Source organism: Drosophila sechellia, chromosome 3L (assembly GCF_004382195.2).
Source record: "Drosophila sechellia strain sech25 chromosome 3L, ASM438219v1, whole genome shotgun sequence".
In the NCBI taxonomy this organism is placed as follows: Eukaryota; Metazoa; Arthropoda; class Insecta; order Diptera; family Drosophilidae; genus Drosophila; species Drosophila sechellia.
In genome coordinates, this window is record NC_045951.1 from 10457332 (window position 1) to 10467205 (window position 9874).

Genomic DNA, 9874 nt, shown 5'->3' on the forward strand with positions numbered 1-9874 from the left:
CCCTGGCAAATGGACTTCTGTATATGAATAGTAAATCCGCACACATTCACGGCGGCAGGCACACAGACGGTTGCAAGTTTATCGTATTTATGGGTCGAGGCTACTCGGAGACCGTTAAAAGAGAGCGAAGGTTGCCACCGGCGGGCGGAGGCGATTAATGGTTGGCCCGGCTAGGTGGGCGAGGTCGTTTCACTTTAACGGTTCTCGTCGTCTGGGGTGGCTTGTTATTGCCCCATGTTGGGTGTACTATGTATATCTGTCCTCTGTTTCAGCCCGCGCACACACATATTTTCCTTATGAATCCACCGCTTCTAACACAGCCAGAGAAAAGGATCCGCGGAAAGGGGAGGGATGGTGAAAGGGGGGAGGGCGCTGGATTGTAGGTCGCAGGTCGCGGGCTTGTGAGGCGCCTCCAAAGGGGGTGGCGAACTGACGAAGGTTAACAATAAGCTGTCGCGCCATCCTTGCGGCAGTTGAAGGTTAATAAATATACCTGACAAAAACAAACACACACAGCAAAGGCAAAATTTGTTTTCCATTTTCTTTCCACTTGCTTTTGGTACATCTAAGCTTCTATTTATATATTAAAAAATGCTATCCCTAATGACGTCACCGTTTTGGGTACAATGACGTAACGACTACCTACTTCTTTTTCATAACGCTGAAATTGGTTGCCAATGGCATTTCTCACTCACCCACACAAATTGTCTTTGAATTTAACCACGGTTGCCTGAAAATGAAAGCATTTAAAGATATTTATAAATCTTAAACATTTTTACACGTCTTTGAACGTTTAAAAGGGAATGGAGATGACTTTAGTATAAGTTAATTCGCAGAAAATAAAGAAAAGCATCTTTAATACATGCTGTAATTTTTTATTGTAAGGAGAAACATAACAGAATTTTAATGAAAATACCTGATATTTTAATTAATTATTAATTTTAATTATTTATTTTGAAAACGTGTTTTATTTATTAATCTAATGCTTAGCTGTTTTGTATAACAGTATCTTCAAGTATTTGTATCTCCTAGGAAAATTATCTTCTTATAGATTTATTTTTGCACAAAATATATTATCTAAAACTGTGCTCCATTAAAAAGTTCAAAAGATTTGCATTCGAAAATGGGTGTGAGTTGCACACCCCGTTGGGAATGTTGAATACCATATTGCTCAATTCACATTTTCGCATTTTCCGTGGGCAGAGGCAGCAGGTGGCGGCTTTTAAATTAAAATTTCTATCGTTCTGCGTTTGCTAATTAGCAAACCGGCAAAGCGAGACGAGCTTGAGCCGTATTGTTTATCAAGGGTTGGTGGGTGGGTGGTGCCATTTAACGAAGTTAGCTTTTTATAGCATACTTTCTGGGGTATCGGAGATCAACCCCCGCATATATGGAATTTTTACGCCTGCCGGCGATGTCAACACATGCAGCACCTGTCGCCAATTTTGCGCTACCCCAAAACCATCGAATGCCAGTCCATTCCCCTACCCTGTCCCTTTCTCCACCTGGAAAATCTGCAACCCTTCAGGACCCTTCTTTGCCGAGCAATAAAAGTCGCACGCAGTTCACCTTTGTTAGCCTTCGGGGCTCTATTGCCTTTTACATTAAAGGACGGCCCCACCAATGCCAGCAGTTCACAATGCACAAGGACACCCCTTTAAAGGATCCCTACACACCCGTTCTGATTCACGCACACGAGGGAAAAATATTGAACAGTTTAAACACCCTTGGCTTGTATTAAAATTACTCCATCTTGGTGTAAATCTTAAATTTCTTTTTTTTTTTTAGACATTTAAGCTTCAAGCAAATATTTACAAGCTTTGACCTTCTTGATTAAAATCTTAGTATCCATTTTTTCAGTGTATTAGCATCAGCTACCTCCACTCCAGTCGCACTTGCTGCTTTTTCTTCTTAGCGCGACACAAATTGCCAACGTTTTTGCATCCTTTTTCCATATTTCTTGTGTGCACCCCACCATCCTGCCGCACACTTTCTCTGTGTGAGTGTGTTTGTATATATGTACTCGAGTGGCTGTGTGTGTGTGTGTGCGTTTGTGTCGGGAACATAATTACATATTGTGCGCTGTCACTTTTGGCGCTCCCGCTGCCTCGAACAATGACAAAAAACCCAGGACACAATTCTCCACCTCTTCTGCCCCGGTTTCATTTATAGCTCTGCATATACCATACAAACAAATAAATATATTCCAACACATATATATATATTCAAACGGGAGTACCCATTTTCTCTGGAAATGAACCCCAACCCCTTGAAAACCTTCTCCATTTGCCATCTTTGTTTCGCTCCTGCCGCCGTTGTTGTTATTTATGTAATTATTAACATTTTCGCTGTTATGTTCGCTGTTGGCATTGTCACTCCGTCGACATTATCGTCCTTGCCACGCCCCCACATCCCACCGCCGCCCACCTCTGGCAATCCAGTCGTACCCTCCACTTAGTTGTTATTGCAATTGTTGTCATCGTCCTTTTGCCAACGCCTCACTTTTCCATTGCTGTTTTCATTTAAATAATAATTTCATTGCAAAACGCCTTTGCTGATGGCCGTGGGGCCCGTCAAGGGGTTAATGTAGTGCCAGTGGAAGGTGGGCGGTGGGCGGTGGGCGGTGTGCGTTGGGTGTGGCAACACAAAAGAGCAGAAAAAGGGCTAATGAGTGAAATGTTGTTTGCTCTTTGAGCAATGGCAAAATGTATTTAAATTTGTCTTTATATGCGTATACGTAATAATTTTAGGAAGCGAGGAGTTGTGCCAGAAGTCAAATCAATTTATTAATTAGAAAGGTTTTGGTGTTGCGAATTACTTACATAAAAACTTAACATTTAGTTAAATATGAAACACAAAATACAAATGTAATAATATTAATTCGTATGCAAGATTTGTATTTTGGTTTTAAAAAAGAATGCTAGTAGAAATTAATTTTGATTAATAACTTGTTTATATATGTTCAGTCAATATAAATAAACTTGCAACTATTATCGATAAAAACAATTAACTTTAACAAACACATTACATATTAAATTAAACTTAATATTAACCCAATAAATAAATTTTTATTTAATTTCAGACAACTTTCAATTCCCTTTAATAATTGCACAGTAATTTATTCTTATCCGCCGTTCAGTCAAACACACACACACACGCACATCAACCACCTTTCACCCATACAAGTACATATGTACTCATCGTTTTTGTTGTGGCATGCAAAATCTGCTCAACTAATGAATTCAAGCGTATTAATTATTACGCATACGCCACATTGTACGAAGGCCGATGCGCACACAGGCAGCTCAACGCCCCATTTCCCAAACCCCTCGTCCCTCACCACTACCCACAGCTACACACACACACACATATACACAAACACATACTTGGAAAGGCGCAAATTGTGCCAGGCTTTTTTGGAGTTCCCTTGCTTCTCTTTTTCTGTGTTTGTTTTTATTTCCTTTGTTGCCCTTTTTTTTAGGTGGTAAATGGTGTTGGTGGTGCTGCTGCTGGTGATGCTTCCTGCGCTGCCGTTTAGAGAGGCTGCCAAAAAACATTTATACAAAATTTCGCACGGAAATACACACTCACTCAGCCACGCAAACATATACATATGCACACACACACACATACGAGCGGAGCGCATAAAAGTTTAAGCAGAGCGGCAAAAATGGCAAAAAGTTTCGCACAGCCAAAAACGAAGACAAAGAGGGAAAAAGACGAGCAACAAGAAAACAAGAAAAATCTATGAAAATGAAAATTAAAGCAAAATCGTTTTTTTTTGGGGGGGTGGAGAATTGGGGTCTTGGACTGCATTTGGGCTGTGATGCAGATGTTGCTCTGAGTTAGGGTATGGTAAATAAAGTTATATTTGGCGTAGAACAATGGAATATAAAGTTTCTTAAGTCTATATTTATTATAACTCTTTTCTGTATTAAAAATGGGGCTGTCTTCAAAGAATTTCCATGATAAATGTATAATAATATTAATATATATAAGTAGAAAATATATTCAAGAATATTTTATATTTATTTATTAATATTAATATATATATAAGTATAAAATATATTCAAGCATATTTTTGGTTTTGAATGAGAGATATACCACATTATATATAATATTCAAAATATCTTCACTAAATTAAGACAACTCAGCTGGACTTGATTACTTTTGCAATTAAAAAAAGCTGGGAATTGTTTAAAGATTTTTTCCATATATATTCCTTTCGATTTCTTTAGTATTGAGGACATCCTATCTTCTTTGTGATAGTTTTATATGTCATCGTTGAAGGCTGCAAAAGTTTTAGTGGCTCGACTGAAGGAGAAGGACTCTGAATTGGATGCGAATATTATGCAAGCGTGTGCGTGTGTGTGTTTGCGAGGCCGGGCAACTTTTTGGGGACATCCTTGTGTGTGTGAGAGTGTGACTGTATTGTTGTTGTTGCTGTCATTTTGCCTGCCACATGGCACAATGCAGAGAAGAAGAAGCAGAAGCCGAAGGAGCTCTGTAGCTGGCTTTTGCTGGTTTGACTGTGGCTGGGTCTCCGTTTCAGTTGCTCCAGCGTTATCATTCAGTGCGCAAGCTGTTTGCTCATTGTCTATTTATGCAAACCCATACAGCTGCAAGTGGGGAGCAAGGGATACGAAGAGAGAGAGTGAGAGGGAGATGGAGAAAGAGTGACGTGGGGAAAATATGGAGAAAGAGAAAAGGAGGGGAGCTAGGAGAGATATGGGCACGTAAGGCAGCACACATGGTCTGGCTCAAAACTTTTTTGCAGGTTGATGGCTTTTCCCAGAAAATAAAGAGAGAATGGGGACGAGTAGATAGGGATACCAAGAGCAGATAGGGACAGTATTACCCACACACGCACACACACATACACCCACACATATGCGACGGACAGAACAGTTACAATTTGCTCGTATCCATGTGTGCGCATAGTCGCTTTCGCAATATCCTTTGCTCCCTTTTTCGGGCAAGTGTCTAGTGTTGTCTAAATAAATGTTGATCTCAGAAGCCCCCCTTTTTTCCCCCATTTTATGCACATACTATGTAAAACAGACATTGACAATGCATTTGCTGAAAGTCCCCCTTCCCCCTTGAAAGCCCCTGTAAACATTTGCCATGCAAATGCAGACAATCGAGAGAAGGTTTGCTGTTTAATGTTTGCCTTGTTACCAATTGCTGTTGTCTTTATTAATTTCAATCGAATTTTCAATTGGAAAAAAACTTATATAATCTTTCTTTAAATCAGAAATTAACGAAAACTTATTTATTATTTATTTGTTGTATGTTATGAAATGTAAACTATTTTCACCCATCCAATCCTGGTTGACCTTTGACAGAGATTCGTATACAACTTCATTTGCCAGTTCCTCCAAGAGAATTCCATTTCGTATTTTTCATCTTTCACTTCTCATCGAATGAAACGCTAGCACACAAAATTCTCTGGGGTTAAAGTGAATGAAAGTGGGGAGTGTGGGCAAAATGGGGGGCATCGCAATCGAGTGTTGGCTCGTGGATGATACATATGTACATCAGTCTGACCTGTTTCATAGTCCTGCACGTGTCCTCACTTCTCTTGTCCCCAGTTTTGAGTTTGCTTGCCTCGTTTGCTGTTCGCCTGGCAGTTTGTAAGCAAAAATTTTTAACTTTTTCTTTTCTCGGAAAAAATTGTTCTTCTATGTGTGTGTGTGTGTGCGGCTGCTAGTGTGTGTGGCACATTTGTTTGTGTTGTCATGTCGAATGGCTGGGGAATATGGGGGCCCAACAAGGATATTATTTCATTCTCTGGGGCCAACTCGCAATGAGATGTTTACGTTTTGTTGGTGATTATAAAATGGTATAATGTGGGCAAGGATCTGGTAAATGGTTGGATTCATGTGTTAAGCTATTGCTTGGGCATATCCATGATGAAATGATTAGGTGAATGAGTTTCAGCTGTGTTTTATTACAGATATTTTGGAAAAGCCAACTTAATTCCGTTTTGTATAAGGAACAAATTAATTTAGAATTATTATTATTATTATGTAGATTAGAATACGTATTTTTATAGCTCAAAAGTGTTTTTTAATATACATATTTAATTAGAAATCTATAGCCATCTATGCTACTTTAATTGAATAAGTGATTTTCTAAGAATCCTAAGACCTTCGCTTGAGGCTCTATAGTTATGTTCAAACTCTCTTAACTTCTGAAACATTAGCTTTATGCCACGTGGCAATACATAGATATCTTAGCGTATGTGTGTGTGTATCTGCATTATTAAGTATTGCCCACCCACACCCACTTTCTTTTGCATACATGACAGATGCCACAGGGACTTTTAGAACCTGCCATTTTCCCACTTTCCCCTCGCGCTAACCACCTGAAAACTCAAACCCAACTCATCCCAATGCCATTTCCGTTCTCGTGGAAAAGTTGCACCACTTAGCGTTTAAGTGGGGGGCATTCTCATCTCGTGGCGCCACCCCCTCTGACATTTTGGGCAAATCTTCTTTAACAAGTGCCACCGACAACACAAAAAGCATAAAATGCTATGAAAAAGCAAACGAAGCCGCCGACAAACGCACGCACACATAGTGAAACTCAAACATAAGTCGCACAAGCACACACACACACACTCACAGGCCAACAAGAGATAGGAGGCAAACATTCTGTGGGCGGCCGGGTGGTTGAGGGGAGGTGGTGTGATTGTGGGTGGTTGGGTGCTGTTGCTGTGGTAGCTAAAGCCACAAGGAGTCAGGAGGCGGCAAGGACGTTGTGTTATAAATTTTATGAGCTTGCCACTGGCAGCGATGCTGTGTCTGTGTTACTGTATGTGTGCGTGTATATGTGTGTGTGGCTCATAAAAATAAGTTGCACTCGTGCCACGATTCTCACCACCACCCACTTTTACCGCCCGTTTTTGCTATAAAAATAAGAGAACTTTTCTCGCTTTGCTTGTGTGCGTTTGGGTTTTCCAACTGTATATGTATGTGTGTGTGGGTGTCTCTTGGCAGTCAGTCAGTCAGCCATTGTTGCTGCTGCCTTCTTCGCCAGCGCCAGCCCCACTGCCCTCTCGGCGCCACAATTTCGCCACCCACATTTTCCCACCCCCCGCATTTCCCTTGGTTCGTGTCATCGCTTGGGCTTGACTGGCAAGCGGAAACATAACCAGAAGGATAACGTTATAATGCCCCAGTGTGGCACAATATATACAAAAATGAATACAACAAAAAAAGAAAATCAACATTTCTTGCCAGTTTTCCTCGCCCACCCACTTTATCGCCCCTTCGCTCTGCTCTTGGCTTTGGCTTCTCCGCTTTTCCTTGCTCCTTTTATTTTTTGCAACTTTTGCTGCTGTTGCTTCTCTTTTTTTTCTTTTTAGCAAACGAGATCCTTTATTCCTTCAGCTTCTTTCGCCTTTCGTTTTGAAAGGCTGCCAATGGTTAAAGGATGGAGAGGGGATAGTTGAAGGTGGCATTGTAGGTATGTAAACTATTTTTTGAAAATAGAAGGCAAAATGAGAAATGACTTTTACTAGAGCATTGGAAAGGAGCTGATGTAAAAGAAAATGATGGAAAGTATGAAATGGAAACAGATATTTATTTATTCACTCGAATGACATGTAATCTTCTCAAGATCCATATATATTTTTTGTATATAAAGTTGATAGTTATATTCATTTAATAATCTTAATACTTATGTATAAATAGTTAAAATTTAATTTATAAATTACATTTTCTAAAAGAGCATTCTTATGGCCGATCAAAAGAGTCTTTCAGCTAACTTATTAAATGACTTTTCTCGACATCTTTTGCATACTCTGTTTGTGTTTTTTACTTGCTTTCTTTTGCTTATAGCTGCGTTGATTGCGTTTTCTGTCGCTGTCTTTGGCCTGCCTCTCCTCCCCTTCTCCCCTTCTCCCTTTCCCACTTTTTCTCCTTTTTTCTTGCTATCTATAGCCTCTGTCCGCCTGCTTGTGAGTGGGTGTGTTTGTTACAGCATTTTTGCTTTGGTTTTCCACTCTTTGTTTGCGTTGTTCCTTACACCCGCTGATTGTGTGCTGCTTTTATTTTTTGCCTTGTTTTTTATTTGCGTATGTTCTACTTGGATTTAATATTTTTTTTTTGCTTTAATTTTGTTGCTTCATTCTGTGTGGGTTAAATATTGCGGAGAGCTGGAGGGAAGCAGCCTGATCTGGCGAAGATAAAGTGAAATTCTCTTGTTTGTTTTTTTTCTTGCTGCTTGCCCATAAAAGTATGCTACAAGAACGAGTTCTCCTCTTTTGGGAGGCGTTTTGGTGCACACGCACACACACACAACCACACACATACAGTTGCACACAATAGGGGGCTGCAGTTTTGCTGGTGAAAATGATTTTCGGGTTTTCTCTCTTTATTCTACTGTTTTCCCCCCACCCCATTTATACCCTATTCCCCCGTCCCACCGCATTCTCCACTCTTCTACTTCGATGACGATGACGCTGCCATTTCGCTCACTTTTGTTTTCCACAGGCGGTGGGGAGGTTGGGGAATTTGGGGGGGAAGAAAAGAGGCAGGGCAGAAGAGTTGGTGTAGAGGGTGTGGGGAAGAGAGTGGCTGTGACAACGGGAACGCAATGTGCGCGAAAATGAAATAAACTTTATGGGTAGATGAGGATGCGAAATGCACCGAAAAAAATTAATAAGAACAAGAACTATATTTAAACTTTATATTCTCTCTAAGCAAGTTTTTCAACCTGAATATTTAAAATGTAGGTAAACTAAAAATTTAAGCTATTTAAAATATTTGTGTATGACATTTTATTATTTATTGATATATGAAACAAAATTGGAAATGATTATGATACAAAGTCTTGTTACTTAAGTAAAAGTTATACCTTATAAGAATATAATTTTAAGCTAGAAAATAATTTGTTGATCAGTGGACAGTACGTGGGGTTGTTTGGAGAGCTCCTACGGTAGGGACGGGCAATCGTCGACATCGATGCCGTGGCGGAGGCCAAGTTGAACAGGCGAGAAGCGTGTGCAGCAAGTGGCAATTTCACGCGGCAAGCTTCCACACTCTAAACGGGATGAAAAGCGGAACTGAGGAGGGGCGGTGAAATGTAGGAGAGCCACAGAAAACCCATTTTGTATTCAGAGCTCGTAAAGTAGAGAGCGAGGAGCGGAAGGAGCGGCGGGCGGAGGAGGAACAGGAGCACCGTCCCGGGTTTGTTCAGGCAATCCCCAAGTGAGTGGGTGAAAGGAGGGGAGCGGTGCGGCGATGGGGGAGGTAACTGATGTTTTATGCTGTGGGTTTTCGAAAATCCTGCGTTGCGTGTTGTTGCTATTGTGGTTTCACCGCCCACTCCCACCCACTTGCTCCGCTTTTCTCCGCCCTGCTCACCTGGCAAACGCATGAAACCAAGCCAAAAGGCAGCAGGAACAACAGCAAAAACAACAACGGCAGCGTGCAAAATAAAGGAAAATTGGTAAAAGCAAACTAGAAAATGGCGAAATGTTCGAAAATTGCCAGCAGTTAAATTTTTCAGCCCCCTCCTCAGAGAACCTCACCCAAAAAAAAAAAAAAGAAAGAAACGCCATAAATGAGAAATGAAATTTGTCTCTGGTGAACGAAATCTCGGAAAAACCCAGCCCAATAGCTCATGAAATCTGGTGAAATTCAAGTGAATAGATTCAGTTACTTCAAATAAGGGAGCTATTCACTTGATGGCTGCATAAAGTGGAGTTTATCACACGAAAGAAAGCTCTAGATAAACGTTGAATATTTTTATAACCTTTATTTAGTACTTCACGAAAGCTTGGATGGTTAAGACTCATAAAAAGTTATAATCATGAACTCTAATCTTGGCATTAATTTAATATTTCGGCGTTACCAAACTTTTTGGT